The sequence below is a fragment of the Schistocerca nitens genome, chromosome 3, assembly GCF_023898315.1.
Source record: "Schistocerca nitens isolate TAMUIC-IGC-003100 chromosome 3, iqSchNite1.1, whole genome shotgun sequence".
NCBI lineage: Eukaryota > Metazoa > Arthropoda > Insecta > Orthoptera > Acrididae > Schistocerca > Schistocerca nitens.
The window spans coordinates 437862478-437880609 of NC_064616.1; the positions used below are offsets into that span (position 1 = coordinate 437862478).

At 41.9% G+C, this 18132-nt stretch overlaps 1 protein-coding gene and 1 non-coding gene across 4 annotated transcripts in view; both read right to left on the bottom strand.

The window, feature by feature from the left end:
- LOC126249621 (adenosine receptor A1-like) overlaps positions 1-18132 on the bottom strand; it is a 167005-nt gene that overhangs the window by 55760 nt on the left and 93113 nt on the right. The window lies entirely within an intron of this gene.
- Trnat-ugu (transfer RNA threonine (anticodon UGU)) lies at positions 15636-15709 on the bottom strand. Its single transcript has one exon. It is a non-coding gene; the product is annotated as a tRNA-Thr (tRNA).

Below are 18132 nucleotides of genomic sequence, written 5' to 3' on the forward strand. Positions count from 1 at the left end.
CATCGCTGCTGAAAGAGCACAATGCCGGTGCACGCACAAGTGTTTCGGAGCACACAGTTCATCGTACATTGTTGAACATAGCGCTTTGCAGCAGACCACCACTACGCGTTTACATGTTGACCCAACGACGTCGTCAATTATGACTGCAGTAGGCACGTGACCAGCGACATTCAACCGCTAATCAATGGAAATGTGTCTGTGAATCACATTTTTCCTACTCTAAGTCGGTAGTCAGCTCCACATCCGCCGTCATCGAGGTGAATGGCAGCTCGAAACGTGCAGAGTCCCATGGACGCAGGCTGGTCGGAGACGCAGTATGCAGTGGGAGACAATCTCCTGCGCTTGCATGGGACCTGAGGTAGTAATCCAAGACACGCTGACAGTTGCGAACCACCTGCGTCCCTCGATGTTTGATGTCTCCCCCGATAGCGATGTCATCTTTCACAATTAATAAACGTTCCTGACATCTTTCAACAGTATAACTGTCCGTGTCTCGGAGCCACAACCGTGTTGCAGCGGTTTGAAGAGCATTTTCGTGAACTCACGTTAATGTCTTGGAAATCAAACTCACCTAATGTAAATCCTATGCACCCATCTGAGTCGCTGTCGGGCACCATCACCAATTACGCAAATCAGCGGCCCGTTATTTACTCGTTACATGACCTGTGCATAGACTAATTCAACATATTTGCAAGAACCTACTAACAAACTGTCGGATCCTTGATACGCAGAATCAGTGGTGTATTTCGTTTCAAAGATAGAGAAAAAAGGTGGTCAAAACTTTCTGGCTCATCAGTGTACATCCCACTTAGGTACGGAACTATAATAAATTTAATACAATGAAATGTAGTGGATGGTAGTAATAGAATAAAAAATGATTTGAAACAAAATGTGACGGTATGTTATGCCATTAGGAACAAATTAACTGTTTAACTAGAAAACAAAACCAGTCTGACCTCAATTTTAAGGATAAAAAAGAGCACATGTCAGATATGAGTCCCAGAAATCACCTCTGCGCGAAAATTTGGGCCCTACTTTTGACAGTACGCAGTTACGACCTTTTGAAATTACAGCTGTTAAACATGATCACGAATCGTCTGTCACTCGCTCCTCCCCATTGCAGCCGCCTAGTGCCCGATCGCGAAGTACGGTACGGTGGAGTGAGTAAGAGGTTTCTGAATTACCGTTTTCACATTGCTAACATGCTTTGACCATTGTGTCAAAGACCGTAGTTCCACCAGAGATCTGCTTGTTTTGAACATTTTTATGTTGAGATTCATAAACGCAGTGTAAATCACTGAAACGGAGCCGGCCAGAGTGGCCGAGCGGTTCTAGGCGCTACAGTCTGGAGCCGCACGACCGCTACGGTCGCCGGTTCGAATCCTGCCTCGGGCATGGATGTGTGTGATGTCCTTAGGTTGTTAGGTTTAAGTAGTTCTCAGTTCTAGGGGACTGATGACCTCAGACGTTAAGTCCCATAGTGCTCAGAGCCATTTTTGAACTGAAACGAATGAGTCAGTCGATAAAGAAGTAGCGTAAGCTCATTTAATTATTAACATCGCTCTTTGGATGTTAAAGATGATAGTGTTAAAGTGAAGTACATTGCAGGAGATGTGCTATTCTTCAACGTGATGTCCATGATTAAGCAACAAATAGAAAATCATTAATTTCGCTTCATATTAATTCTTCATTTTCTTATGTTTATTCATTTTGATTTTCAGGCGATATACAATGGCAGAATATCAGTAGTAGAATATTGTTTGAATAATATTGAACATATGTTCAAATTGTTCATATGGCTCTAAGCACTATGGGACTTAACATCTGAGGTCATCAGTCCCACAGACTTAGAACTACTTAAACCTAACTAACCTAAGGACATCACACACATCCATGCCCGAGGCAGGATTCGAGCCAGCGACCGTAGCAGCAGCGCGGTTCCGAACTGAAGCGCCTAGCACCTCTCGGTCACAGCGGCGTGCCTGAACATATGTGAGCGTGAGGTTGATATTTTATGTATTCATATTACACACTATCTTCACGTTGATTAACATGTGTTGCCGAACTTGATTTTTCAACTTGCTTGGCGGATGAATGCACCTCCCACCTTCGTTTTGCTCAGCTTCGTCATCCCAGGAATAGGAGGGCTCTGGTTATCACTCCACTACACACTTCGAGCTCGGGCATTAGTTAGTTACAGTGCGGCGGAGTAAGTGAGAAACAACTGGTTCGCGCGAGAGTTTAAAAGCTGTATTTTCTAAAGATCATAAATAGCTTACTATCAAAACTGTGGCCCAAATTTTCTTTTGGGATCGACTGTTGTGGCTGATATGTTGGAAGTGTGCTATTTTCTCCTTAGAACATGAAACTGAGTTTGTGAAAGTGCTATGTAAGAGCAAATAGCTATAGTGCTAGTGATACTACTACTTTTAAAGGGAATGGTAATAATACTAACAGTAGGAGATATAAACTGTGTTTGGGAGTACGACAGTGAGATTGTAGGACAGAGCGAGTTCTCACGTAGAGAAATTCAGATGTACTGCACAGTCTACGGACTTACGGAAATTACGAATGTCTGGTTGGAAAAAAGGGTACTTAGTTCTAATGTGGTAAGACAGACATAGTTCTTTCAGCATATATGTCATTACCGCCTTTTGAAGCTGGTTATGTGGTTCCTGGATACAGTAAGAAATATCATATCGTACCACAACGTACAGCCGACAAAAATTACCTTGGAGAGGTGGCTAAATGACGGAGTGGAATTGAAAGTATTTCGCTCTCATGGGGACAAGTGTTTCTGGTGTGTTGTTCAAGTAAGACCATTTAGTTCCAGAAAATTTATGAGGGACTGTACACGTTGATAAGACGGTAATGCAAGCAGAGTTTATAGAAATATCTGCAGTTCTATGGATGTATCGAGGATAGCTATGCCCAATATACTGAAATACGATCACAGAAACCATCACTAAAGGTAGCTTCACGGCGAATTCAAATGTAGCCAAAGTCTCACAGAAAAAAAAGTCAAACTAAGCAGAAATTAGCATTAGGAAAGCCATACATGAAGAGTTCAACGAATTGGGAAGTAAAATTCTGTCTACCGAACTGACAGAAAATTCAAAGTTTTTGGTCTCTCGTTAAATCTGGAAACGGATCGAAACCATCAAACTAGACATTCTGTGACCATAACGGCATCAAAACTGAGTATGACACAGAAGAGACTGAAATACTGTCTTTTCCCAAATCCGTTTCACGGAATAAGATAACAAAGTTGTTTCTCTTTTAAATCGTCGAAATGACAGGTAATGAAATAGGTGACTATGAGACAGAAAACCACTGAAACTGCTCAGCAAACCGAAGGCCACTGGCCTTGACGGGATACTTAGACGACTCTACACACAGTACGCGAAGGAACTTGTTTCTCTTCTAGTAGCTGTGTACTGTAGGTCATGAAGGAACAAAGCGTTCTTAATGATTGGAAAAAGAAACGCGAACAATCCTCCAAGAGACGCACGAAACACTAAGCCTACATCTCACATGTTTGTCTATCGTATAATTTAGGAACATGTTTTAGGCTCTAATATAATGACTCTTCTGGTGACTGATGAGGTCCTCTGTAGATATTAAAATTGGTTCCGAAAGCAACGATCATGTTACCTAACCCGCTTTGTACGTTCGCGAGATCCAGAATGCAGGAGATACCTAACAGGATACCACACTGCCGCCTAATAAAAAAGGTATGAGCGTTCGAAATATCCGACCAGCTATGTGATTGGATTGAAAAGTTTCTGGCAAACAGACCTTACCGTTTTGAGTTTACGTGGCCCCAAGTCAACACCTGACCTACTGCCCACTGGAAAATAAGCATTAATGGCCTGCTCTGCAACACACTAAAATCTCCAGCCTAACGGATAGGGATAGAGAAACATTGATTGAGAAAGCGCAAGCAAACAGCAAAGGAAGAGTGAGGAAGAAATAAAATGGAGGGAGAGTGAAGACGTGGAGAGATGGCCAAACGCCCACCCTTAGATTGTGGTATAAAAATCCCCTTCACGAAGTAAACGTAAAACTAGATCAGTCGTTGAGACTTTGCCACCTAACACCGTAGGCAACGTGGTGGGAAGGTTAAAACTGGGCAGTCCAACAAGATGTAGACGACAGTCAAGTGGGAACAGCAGCAACACTGAGGTGGGTCCTCGTGACGGAGGAGGTGACCGTGACTCAGCCAAGTAGTCCAGTATGGCCGATCCTGAGGCGGCAGAGGACAACTGAGATCCTGCGAATGTCTTGCATTTATGACCTCCACACGTTCGTTGTCTCCTTGGTGACACGTAGTTTATTTGGTGTACTGAGGGTGTGCCATTCAGTATCAAAGGTCCCGAAAACTTCAGGGCCGATCGGAGAACAATCTCCGGCGTGCCGATCTCCAGAGTTGGTTTACCAGTAGCCTGGACGTTTGAAAATTTGTGGTAATTTCCTATTTGACCAAACTGCTGAGACCATCGGTCCCTAGTCTGAGATACTATTTAACCTAAGCTAACTTACGCTAAGGACAACACACACCCATGCCCGAGGGAGGACTCGAACCTCCGACGAGGGGACCCGTGCGCACCATGGCGAGGTGCCAAGACCGTGCGGCTATCCTGCACAGCTCAGTAGTCTGTTTGGCCAGCCTGTCAGCAAGTTCATTTCGCGAGATTCCGATGTGTCCTGGGGTACAAATTAAGGTCACTTGAAATCCATGGTTTTTGAGGGCAGGAAAAGACTCCTGAGTAGTCATTACCAAAGGATTGCGAGGGAAGCACTGGACAAGAGCTTGTAGGCTGCTTAAGGAGACACTACAGGCGAGGAAGGATTTATCTGTGCAGGAGCTCATATTCTCAAGAGCATGCAGTGAAAACCCAGCCATCCGGCAAGGACCGCTGTTCAGTATGTCCAGCGTGAGCGTAAGCGAAACCAACGCGACCATCGACCGTCGAGCCATCAGTGTAAACTATCTCTGAGCTGAAAAATGGCTCTAAGCACTATGGGACTTAACATCTGATGTCATCAGTCCCCTAGACTTAGAACTACTTAGACCTAACTAACCAAACGACATCACACACATCCGTGCCCGAGGTAGGATTCGAACCTGCGACCGCAGCAGCAGCGCGGTTCCGGACTTAAGTGATTTCTGAGCCCTGGAACTCGCCAATAATAGGGAAAAACTGGCGGAGGATGGCCTCAGGGAGAACTCGGTCTTCTGGGGGACTCGATTGGTGCAGACGAAGTTGTGGCCAAGGCATCGACCACAGAGGTGTACGTGAGTGGACCCGAAGCAAACGTGGCAGAGAGTAAGACTCGAATTCAGTGAGATGGACCGGAAACGGACTGCAGTCGGAATTCCCGATCTGGGCCGCCGCTGCGTGATATAGGTCAATGTGTTAGGGAGAGGAAGACAGTAATTTGAATGTTGAGGCGAACTGCAAATGTGGGTGGCATAATTTGCAAGCAGTTGTTGTCACTTGATCCACAATGGAGGAACCCCAGCTTCCAGTAGGAGTCTGTTCACTGGGCTCGTTCGGAAAACCCTGTTGCAAGTCGAACTCCCCACGGTCCAGTACCTTTTATGCTGAGAGCGATGCTAAACAATACACTAGGCTCTCATATTGAAGACGGGACTCTACGAGGGCTTTGTACAGCTCCAACAATGTAGGGCGATCTGCACCCCAGTCAGTGTGACTCGGGAACCGAGGAATGTTAAGAAGCTACCAGCACACTTCCTTAAGCTGAATAAGACGGGGAAGCCAAGTTAAGTGGTCATCAAAGTCCAGTCCTAAAAAGCGATAAGTCTCCACTACATTATGCAGTTGGCCATCGAGAGAAAGTTCTGGATGCGGATGGACGATCCGATGGCGACAGATTGCATGACCCAGGTCTTGGTGGTTGAAAACTCAAAGCCATGAGTGAGGGCCTATGACTGCGCCCTTCGTATGGCTCCCTGCAATCGACGTTCAGCCACTCCAATAGAAGAGGAGCAGAAAGAAATACAAAAAGCATCAGCATACAACCAGGGGGATAAAGAGAACACCACTGCTGCTATGTTACCATTAATGACCACTAAAAAGAGTGGGGCAGTCAGTACAGAGCCCTTGGAATGAGGGTAGTTTCGAAAAGAGTTTCTCTAGTTTGCCACATCTGGGCCGCATATGGAAGGCAGTGGAAATGGAAACAGATGCTCTACTGAACCGTCCAATTTCTATTACGAATCTTGTTATACCTCGTAATGAATCTAGCGTCGCAATTTGTGAAGTCCGAGGAGTCTGATTTCTGGAGGAAACAGGTTCTGTTCCCTGTCCTTCCAATCAAATATATGATTTCCCTAAATCACTAAAGGCAATCGCCACGGCGGATCCTTTGGGAAGGTCATGGTCAGTTACATATCGTTTGTCAAGTTCGTGCTTGTGTTCCTAATTTTTGATGGGACGTTTACCATCCCTCTTCCTAAATAAATTTTAAAAAAAGCTTCTGTTATTGAACTACATGTCCTGTGAAAATAATAAAGTGGGAAAAGCCCGTTCTACGTTGTCACAGTTGTCGTAGGAGAGCCCAGATAGCTTCATCTTAAAGAACGGGCCCATGTGGAAATTAAAGGCATTCAGTCGTTTGTCAATATGATTAGCGTCTGTGGACCTCGAGGTCTACCAAAGAAACACCTAAATTATCACAAAAACGTTTTCTTCAGTATCATAGAATAATAAACCCCAGTTCGTTGTGAACAGATTACAACACCAATCTCGTTACATTCCCATTTTCGCAGTACAGTATCTAACGCTCTTTAACACTCTGACGTGTAGGGTTTTACCTGGGCCAGAATACTGCTAGAGGCTTCTACTACCGTATGAGAGCCGTTATGGGATTAAACATAGTTTAGTGCGTCTTGTAATGGTACTTGAATTACGCAACCATTACGGCACCTCACCTGAACCTCTCCATACCAGTAATATTCTACTGTATTTCTGTTAACTACTTAACATATTTCTGAGTCAACATTCAGATTTGATTTCATTATTGATACATCGATATGTTTATATTGCAATGATATTATTCTTATGTGTATTCTTTCTTTTGTCACTATGATCTTTGACGTACTTGTAACTCCGATTTTTGGGCGCGTAAGCGATTATTAGTTGGTTAGTTGTTAACTTGTTAGAGAGTCGGACCTTGAGAAGGTCAAGTCTTGGACATCATGTTGGAAAGACGCGTATTGCAGTCCGCTTATAAAATGTGAACTTTAACAGTGACTGTGAGGAAGATGTTTTCAAGTATGTTTTGTATTGTGAAGTGATGTTTTATGTTTACGTGATATTGCTATAAAAGCAATCAAAAGGAAGTGTAGCTTAAATTCGGAGTGCTGATTATTTTTTTACATCACCATTGTGCTAACTTTGAGACGTTTAATCTTGAAGAATGTTTTGTGAAGCGCATCTACAAAACTTTTGAATGTAGCAGAATAAAACCTAGGCCTCTTTGCATCCGAGCTTGGAATCATAACCACCTAGATTTTCAACGATTGAGCCATGATAATACGAGACCAGCGTGGGAAACACAAAAAGATGAGTGCCTAGTTTTTTTATTATTACATGAAATAAGTTTGTTAACTGTGCTCTAATGACACCTGCCACATAATATGACTGTTGTTGCCCGAAAATGCAGTATTTAGCAGCGTGAGCAACACCACAATCGTTATTAAAATTTTGACCTTTGTTGTGGTAGAGTTGTTAGAGTCTGAGACTACAGAGGTGAGTTAAACTTGAGGACGAAAGTCACTTTCGCGTGATGTGGCACTGCCAAGTAACATGGCTCGATGAAGCATGTACCATAAACAGAAGGAACTGGTACTGTATAGTACAGCGGGTAACTGAAAAAAAAGTAAGCAATGAGACGAACAGATACGATACTTTATTTAAACACAGTAATTATAACAAAATCGCCGCGATTTATAGTTGTCGCCTGAAAATTACAAAAGGCGGTACATGGTTCTTAATAGGGTGGCAATGCATGCTTTGCAACGTGCAGCCATGATGGGAACAATATTGATATGGAATTCTTGTGACAGGGCTTTCCCTCCCTCCACCAGCGCGGTTGGCCACCAGTGGATGGTTGTTGGTGCATGTGGGCGTGCTGCAATGGGTCTCATCATCGAATGCCACTCGTGGTTGTTGGGATTTATCTGGGGGAACGGGCAGACGAGTCTATTCGCCTAATATCCTCTCGTTCCAGAAGCTCCTCCACCTGCTCAAATCGATGTGTCTGCACATTGTCATTAATAAAAATGAAGTCAGGAGCAAATACATCCTGAAAAGACACCCAGGGGGAAGAAGTTCAGTGTCACAATAACCTTGATCGGTGAGTGTGCCATGTTCAAAGATTTTAAGGTCAGTACCGCCATACAACATTATGCCTCCCCTTAGCACAACCGGTGAATCACGAAATCGTTAAAGTTTGACAATGCCCCTGGTTGCGTTACCTGTTCATGCCTCTCGCCGTGTGGGGAATGTATTACGTAATTGTATTAGAAGATTTAGAAAAGAAAGAAAGGAAAACCTTGAGATAAATATGATTTTCAATAAAAAAGACAGAAAGAAATAGTGTTTTGAGACCAAGTAAATAAGTATATTGAAATTCTACCATAAAATAAGAGACGTGATCAGGAAAGGACGTGGTACATTCTTAGGATATACAGAGAGAACGAAGGAAGACAGCTTAATAAAGAAGATCCACACAATCTTCCAAAACAGGAAAACAGACAAAGAAAATAGGTTGGCAGGCATTGCAAAAATGGACTCAAAAGAAACGCAGACTGCACTGTAGACCTTGCTCAACTGAGATAAATTCAGACTGAAAGTCAAGTAATCTGAAAGTTGTAAATAAGATGAAACAAACTGAAAAACATCTGGCGTCAAATGGTTAGATGGGAGGAAAAGAGCTTATTTTGAGAAAATGAAAGTTTTAGAAAGGTATGAAGGAAAAGAGAAATAGTGTCGATGTCGTTCTTAGTTGGCAAGAAACATGATTTAACAAAAAGTTTTTAAAGAAATATAACGTTACCCAATGAAGTTCTATACAATGCCTAAAGTACTAAGGGATGTGATCGACAGGCGATATGTACAAAATGCATTGTGTACTGTAATTTAACGATAGGAGTAACATTTCCTTCAGCCTTGGCACATGCTAGTACTGGTTCCCACGCACTCCCGTATCTGCTCGACCCCTCACTCGAATGACGCCAGGCTCTCTCAGCCTTAGTGAGGTACGCCCTCTATTTAGTATTGTTGCATCATCACTCTGTTCGAGTGTTATTTCCTAAGCTTCCTTAGAAGTAATGGTTTAGTATGCTTCTTCGTGGAACTGCAACGGTGGTTATTTTGCAGAAACTTATTTGTTGCACTGAGGTTTTAAGATAGGCTTCAACAAATTACTGAGCAATGAAACAGGCACGTCCCATGAATGCGGTATGTGCAAAAATGTCGACACTAGAAAACATATTTTTCTGCACGAAATGGAAACTTTGTGCCAACCTTTGTTCACGGGAGTGTGACAATTATCGACCGAGAAAGTTCTAACACTAGAAAAGTAACAGTAGAAATAACATTGACAAACTAAAGTATACCTTCACTACAAACAGGGAACCATGATAATGCACTAAACGACTTATTAGTGACCGATAGGTATCATCATATGCCGGTTTATCGCACACTGAGTGTGACCATTTAGAAATCATACGAGAATCTCGATACATTGCAACATTGAAAAAATTGGTAGACATAACGTCTCCATAATGAATACCAGGCATGGCAGGATACGTCATGACAAGTGCCCGTGATTGTTTACTAAATATCAAGTGCAGTCACTGACAATGACGGAACAACCTTTGTGCAATAGCTGATGGAACGATTACGGCCGCTGGCCGAAGTGGCCGTGCGGTTAAAGGCGCTGCAGTCTGGAACCGCAAGACCGCTACGGTCGCAGGTTCGAATCCTGCCTCGGGCATGGATGTTTGTGATGTCCTTAGGTTAGTTAGGTTTAACTAGTTCTAAGTTCTAGGGGACTAATGACCTCAGCAGTTGAGTCCCATAGTGCTCAGAGCCATTTGAACCATTTTGAACGATTTCGGCGACATTATGAGGATGGAACATGAGGAGCATGCCTCCGCCGACGAATATGCTTAGCTAGCAGTATCGGAAGGAACTGGATTCAAATACCAGTGCCGCCTTTTAGAATTACGTTTCAAGACTAATGCCAGGATACTGCCTCTGAAAAAGACACGACCAACTTCCTTCCCCATCCTTGTCCTGCTCTCCGTTCGATCTTCTCTATCTCTTCGTTTCCTACAATAGTGGTGTTACACTGACGGAATTGAACCATCACCCAAAAACAGGACGTAAAAAAACTACATACATCTACATCTACATCCATACTCCGTAAGCCACCTGACGGTGTGTGATGGAGGGTATCTTGAGTACCTCTATCGGTTCTCCCTTCTATTCCAGTCTCGTATTGTTCGTGGAAAGAAAGATTGTCGGTATGCCTCTGTGTGGGCCCTAATCTCTCTGATTTTATCCTCATGGTCTCTTCGCGAGGTATACGTAGGAGGGAGCAATATACTGCTTGACTCTTGGGTGAAGGTATGTTCTCGAAACTTTAACAATAGCCCGCACCGAGCTACTGAACGTCTCTCCTGCAGAGTCTTCCACTGGAGTTGATCTATCATCTCAGCAACGCTTTCGCGATTACTAAATGATCTTGTAACGAAGCGCGCTGCTCTCCGTTGGATCTTCTCTATCTCTTCTATCAACCCTATCTGGTACGGATCCCACACTGCTGAGCAGTATTCAAGCAGTGGGCGAACAAGCGTACTGTAACCTACTTCCTTTGTTTACGGATTGCATTTCCTTAGGATTCTTCCAATGAATCTCAGTCTGGCATCTGCTTTACCGACGATCAACTTTATATGATCATTCCATTTTAAATCACTCCTAATGCGTACTCCCAGATAATTTATGGAATTAACTGCTTCCAGTTGCTGATCTTCTATTTTGTAGCCAAATGATAAAGGATCTATCTTTCTATGTATTCGCGGCACATTACACTTGTCTACATTGAGATTAAATTGCCATTCCCTGCACCATGCGTCAATTCGCTGCAGATCCTCCTGCAATTCAGTACAATTTTCCATTGTTACAACCTCTCGATACACCACAGCATCATCTGCAAAAAGCCTCAGTGAACTTCCGATGTCATCCACAAGGTCATTTATGTATATTGTGAATAGCAACGGTCCTATGACACTCACCTGCGGCACACCTGAAATCACTCCATTGAGAATGACATGCTACGTTCTGTTATCTAGGAACTCTTCAATCCAATCACAGAATTGGTCTGATAGTCCATATGCTCTTACTTTGTTCATTAAATGACTGTGGGGAACTGTATCGAACGCCTTGCGGAAGTCAAGAAACACGGCATCTACCTGTGAACCCGTGTCTATGGCCCTCTGAGTCTCGTGGACGAATAGCGCGAGCTGGGTTTCACACGACCGTCTTTTTGGAAACCCATGCTGATTCCTACAGGGTAGATTTCTAGTCTCCAGAAAAGTCATTATACTCGAACATAATGCGTGTTCCAAAATTCTACAACTGATCGACGTTATAGATATAGGTCTATAGTTCTGCACATCCGTTCGACGTCCCTTCTTGTAAACGGGAATGACCTGTGCCCTTTTCCAATCCTTTGGAACGCTACGCTCTTCTAGAGACCTACGGTACACCGCCATAGATAAACAGATCTACGGTGTTATTAGACTTACTTACATTTAGTTATTCCAGTGCTAAGTAGCATCCTGGGCAATAAGTTTCAGTGTAGTGAAGATACTTCCCAAAAGTCCGTTTCCTTCGTGACAAGGTCTTCCTGTATTATGCCTCCATCCGTTGGTTTCCATAACTGAGCTAGGTTGGGATTTCTTCCATCTGTGATGCGTATAACATCCCCTCAATCTTCAGTCTTCTTTCAGCAACTATTTTATGCAGGCTGCGTGGACTGCTTCTTCTCAGCACATCATCGTTTGAAGCGTAGTGGCGATAGATGATCTTCAAAATTCACCCTAAGCAAAGTTAGTGAAAAACACTGAGCTAATGTGACGATTCTGCTGATGTTTCTCGGTCTCACACGCAAGTATGACCATTGGTAGGATAGTAGTGGAGTTAAGCTGAGGCTTTGTGAACAAACGTATAGAATCTAAATGTCATATCGACTGCATTCGTTGTAAGATTGCAGAAACTTTTCCACTTTGGCTGGTGATGTCTAAATCTACATCCCCGTTATTATAGGTAGGGATGCCGAGGTATGCAAAACTGTCAACATCTGGCAGTGCCTTCATCTGCAGTATAATTTGAGTAGATAAATTTCCACTTTTTGTGCTAACTGTTTTTGTTTTATCTCTATTTCTTTTTTCCCTGCAGGGCTGGTCATTTCATCCCTCTTGGTATTAGTGGATTTTCTGCCAGAAGAACGATGTCATCAGCAAAATCCACACCCGTAAGATAAGACTGCTCATTCAAATTTAAACCCTTGGAGTTGTCGCTAGTTTCTCTGATTGTAAAATCTACGACTAACATGAGAAGTAGTGGTGACAGAATGCGTTCCTTGCTGATGCCTGTTAGAATATTAAAGAAAGGGGTGTTTACCTTTCGTGTTCCCATATAGAAACCCGGATGTACATACGGGTCCTGAAAAATTCAGTCAGATGCTCAAGAATTCCATATAGCATTACAATATGTCCATAGTGATTCTCGGAGTATAGTGTCAAAAGGTTTTTAAAAAAGAAAAAAATCAGTGAATTTTAAGTGTAGTGGACAGTTAAATTCCATTCATTGTTCTATTACGTTTCGCAGAATATTTGTTCGGAAAAGTATCTCCCAGTTCAAGTACCCAGCCGGTAGTCGACAAACTGCTGCTTCTTCCATCTTTTTTACAAGGAAATACTTTGCCCAACACCGACAGATTAATGATACCACACCAGTTTGTACATTCGCTGAGATTTCCTTTCTTGGGTAGTTTAACAATGATGACACGCCTCCAGTCTTCTGGAACCTCCCGTATTTGACAGCAGGTATTGCACAGTTCAGTAAGGTAGTGACTTAAGTTCGGAACTCCATATTTCAGAATTCCGGTTGATATTTCATGAAAACAATCTGATTTTTTGTTTTTGTAAGAGTTAAGATTGCTGCTCACCTCTCTGCTTGTGTCATATCACCTATTTTTGCCATTAACTCTTACATTTTGCTCCTTTTCGAAATTGTAAGCATTAATTGGGTTAGGCTGGTTTAAGGTTTGTTCGAAATACTCAACCCATCGGGCAGCTTTTTCTGATCAGAAGTTTGCCATTTTTATCCTTAATGGAGCCGTTTGAAAAAGTATGGGCTTCAGTAAGTTGTCGAAAAATACGGTATAATGTCCTTTTATCATTTCGAGAGGCATCGTTTTGCACCATTCTACCCTTTCGTTCAAACCACTGTTTTTGTCAGCTATACAACTGCGTTTGGCTGGGCGGTCTATCCTGGCATATCTTTGTTTGGCTGTTTGAAGCTCTTCATCATCTTTTGCTTGTTCAAGTTGTTGTTTTACGATCTTTGTTTTATCTCTCAGGTGTCAGATTCGGTTTTCAATCCGTCTCCCTTTCTCTGTTCCACTTTGTCACCCAATTGTCTCTTCAACATATATACACACAGAATCCTAGAATTTAAATCATTGCCTTTCGACTACATCAGGTAGATATTGAGGTCGCTGAAATCGATTTTTAAGACAAATTAAGAACGAATTTTTAAGTTCCTTGTCTTTTAGCTCCGTCACATCAAACGATCGTTTGGGTTATTGGTGTTGCTGTGTGATTAAACATCTCTTTCAAATCCACTCGAACCAAGAAGTGGTGCCCGCATCTCGTGGTCGTGCGGTAGCGTTCTCGCATCCCACGCCTGAGTTCACGGGTTCGATTCCCGGCGGGGTCAGGGATTTTCTCTGCCTCGTGATGGCTGGGTGTTGTGTGCTGCCCTTAGGTTAGTTAGGTTTAAGTAGTTCTAAGTTCTAGGAGACTGATGACCATAGATGTTAAGTCCCATAGTGCTCAGAGCCATTTGAACCATTTGAACCAAGAAGTGGCGTTATCCAACATCCGCACAACGATAGCTCGATGTGTATCAGAATGGTGACTTCCAACGACTATTTACACAGTTGTATTCATTTAATTTAGAGCATTTCCATCAGGTCAACGCCAGGGTTTCTTGTGTATCATCTTATGTAACGCCAGGTCATCTTCTGTATCATCACATGCTTCTAAACTTTAATTTAATAAATTCTTATTCCTCTAATTGTTGTATCATTATCACCCAGTGGCTAATCTCCCTACTTCACCACACTTCATGTTCTGTCATCCGGACAACAGTTGGAGTCTCAATCCTGGCCCCTATAGCTGGTAGGCACGTTTGGTTGGTATGGTTGCCGTTAGGAATTTGCTGTAACTAGCAGATTAGATTTTTCAAGCAGTGAAAAGTAACCGTCATATGTATGATATGAACCGTGTCATTCTGTGAAACAGGGGAGTACTTTCGAATACCTTCAGAACTGTCTCTAGTTCGACAGGTAATCCAGGTAAGGTGTTATGCAAATGACTCAACTAAAGCGACCTAGTTGTACGCAAATCCTTTGATCTTTTCAGAACAGGGAGTCACATCACTGATTAAGTTTCACTTAATGGATGCCATATCCGTTCTCAACTCCAAACATATCACACTGAAGCATCATATAAGCAGTACCCCTTCTGTAACCAGTTACAACTTCACACAAGGCGTATGGATGATTTTTGTCTCAGTAAACTTTCTATATAAAATTTAATCAGCACTATAAATGTGATATTAATTTAGTGTATCATTACGAATCGCCGTTTCCTTATCGTTACTTCAATTTAAGCTCTACACTAGCGGTGTTATATATTGCTTTGTCTTACATTTACTCCAATTACTACAGAACATGTTCCAAAACGAGATTAGTAAAGACGATCCATCTTGCACTACATCTGTTCTGGTACTTAGACTTTCTCACATAATTATATTTCTGCTGTTTCATCTACAAGCCTTCTCTTGCCTGTCCAAGCTTTTGAACTCTTCCTTCAGCTCCATTTTTATTTCATATTATTCTTCTAGCTCACCCAGATATGACTTTTCCATCGTTAAAATAACATTTTCGTATAGTTCCATGCTCTACCCATGTATTTCCTGATACTGCTTTAACTTTTCATAATCAACATTGGACATCAAAACGTATTCCTTGTTCATTCTTCTAATACCGAATAATTTTGCTACAGTGAGCAATGAGTGCCTTTGGTCCTCTAGTGACCTCACTAGAACCTGTTAACTTATTAAGGATAGTTTTAATAAGTGTTAAATACAATCACGATTAACTGTGTATGACGGTAGTATCTGTTCCCGAAAGAACAGTTACCGTGGATGACCATGCAGCTTGCTAGAAATGAAATGATAATTAAATGGACACCCTAGCTGCAAACAGGCGTTGATATACTTCATTGGGGACATATTGAAAATGTGTGCCCCGACCGGGACTCGAACCCGGGACCTCCTGCTTACATGGCAGACGCTCTCTCCATCTGAGCCACCGAGGACACAGATGAATAGCGCGACTGCAGGACTTATCCCTTGCACGCTCCCCGTGAGCGAACGCACACGCTATGCCCGAACTCGTACGGGACTTGGTAGATTAATCTGCCACGAGTAATGAGTATGATGGGCAAACATCTATTAGGCGCACTGCGAACGTAGTGGTGTTGACATGTTGGGAATGTGGATCCAAAACGTCTCTTGCCTTAAACAATTTCACGTAATTCATTTTCTTGTCGACCATTGTAAACCTGCAGACAGAAGGTAAAATGTTGGTTCATCACATACAACGCGGAACTTCAGCCCATATTTTCCTGGTCTTGAGGGTATTTGTTACCGAAACAGACATCTAACACGAAGTATTACAAGCTGCCGATCAATTCTTACGTTGCTGTCAGGAACATAAGTGTCATGAAGTGCCTTTGCCTACATTTCAAATGTTTCTCTGATGGGAGTCAAATTGTCAGTAGCACGGTTGCCACGCCTCGCATGCGCATCGTCAAATCAAATGCATCTTGAAGTTTGGGTGAAATGATTTCAAGCCATTGCTTCACTAAAGCCTTGGTTTAACTTCCTCTTCATTCCACAGATATGTAATTGATTCACTGTGGGCGTTGTAAGCACCTGCTACGTTCTAGCAACCATAAAGCATTTCAGTTCAGCGGCGTCTGAATTCCATCTAATGCCGTAAACAAAACTTCCCTCTTTGTTAGTCCACTTCAGTATTTCATCAACTACTTTCTTCCAAGGAAACAACTGAAGAACTGATGGTACTTTTTATTGTATTTTTGTTGGGCCTGGCTTTATTCGTGTTACGTAGCACCTTTCCTTTATCCAGAATTTCGTCTCAACTGTGGTTTTGCCACACTTCCACTGTTTTTTTATCTATATGAAATGGATAAAAATTATATATCGTGGCACCAGACGCTGCCGCATGTATATACTAACTTACAATACAACGCGTTCTTGCCTATAAAACTCAGAAGTATGTATCACTTCCTTTACGGGCTGTACGTTTACACTGCCCAAATCTTATTCCAAACCTCCGCCTTGTTCATGAATATTCTCTTCCAAGACGTCCGTTTCTCCCTCACTACATGAGATATCAAAATATACATCGCTGGTATCAGTACTTGGTTCTCCAAAGATAGGATTATCTTGCAGGAATATTTCCAGCACGTCCTTTGTGGAAAGGTGATGAGTCATTATCAGCTAAATGCAGCAGACACAGAACTGATGTCACAAACGTGGAACGAAAAACTGACGGCGTATGAAGTCCTGAGAGCAAATAGCAATATTTCCAAGAATGTAACAAAGGAAATGCAGCAACAATTGTATATTGTAAAAACAGTATCAATGCATTGTAAAACTCCAAGAAAGAAATGGAGTAGCATATGATCCCAGTGGTATTCAATGGTTCGGTCATGATTTTCTGAAAACTCTATGTATTCAAAAAGTTATGTTAATGCAGTATTAAACTATTACTTATTCCAGGAAATGTCTGATTTTTCATAATTCATAGGGATATAAAATAAGGCCCATTTTACAGAAGATTATGCTCTGAGGTAACTGGAGACAACACAGTAATAGGAGGTTTAAGAAAGCGTCATTCATTACAGTCGTCTTTATTTGATCCAAATATAAATTTCATTTTTTATTACATCTTTCTCTCAGTAACCATTCAACAATATGCGTAGGAAGTGATAATCAGCCTTACTACCTTTATTGTAAATATAACACGATATTTCTTTTTAATTTAGTTCATGTACACACACAAAATGGTTTATTTGATATTTTACTTTAGTACCTGATGAAAATATCTTTATCATTATAGTCTCCACAGTAGTAGATTTTACTTTTCACTTCAAAAGATTTACAGGTATTGTTTATAGTAATTTCTGATCAGCTTGTAACTGGTCTAATGCTACCTTACTTAAAAATTTGCTTCAGTCTTTTAATTATAGTGTACTCCTGTTATGTACGTGTCTCCCCATTTTCTAACAGTCCATCGCATCTCATTTGTTGAACATTAATGAGATTAGTTTTCTTCGTGGACACTTGTAATTCAACATCATGTTTTCTGTGGCCTACGACGGTCTCTTCTATTGACTTCCTCAGATTGTCTATTTGTTAACCACGGCAACGATGTATTGGTTACCCACGAAGTTTCTTATTATAAATCTGGTGCCTATATTTGGCGCGTTTTTATCGGAGGTGTCACTCGGCCTCCAAATCATCAGATGTGAGAATAAGATTAATACTCACAGTAAAGAGGCTTAAAGCGAGACAGATTCTACATCAAATGTCAAATGTTTATTTCTTTACTTGAGCATTTAATTCACTTGGTACGATTAGGGCTTTTTTTACCTCTCTTAAATCTGATAATGTACAGTTAGAGAGAGATAGCAGCATGATGCACGTAACATTA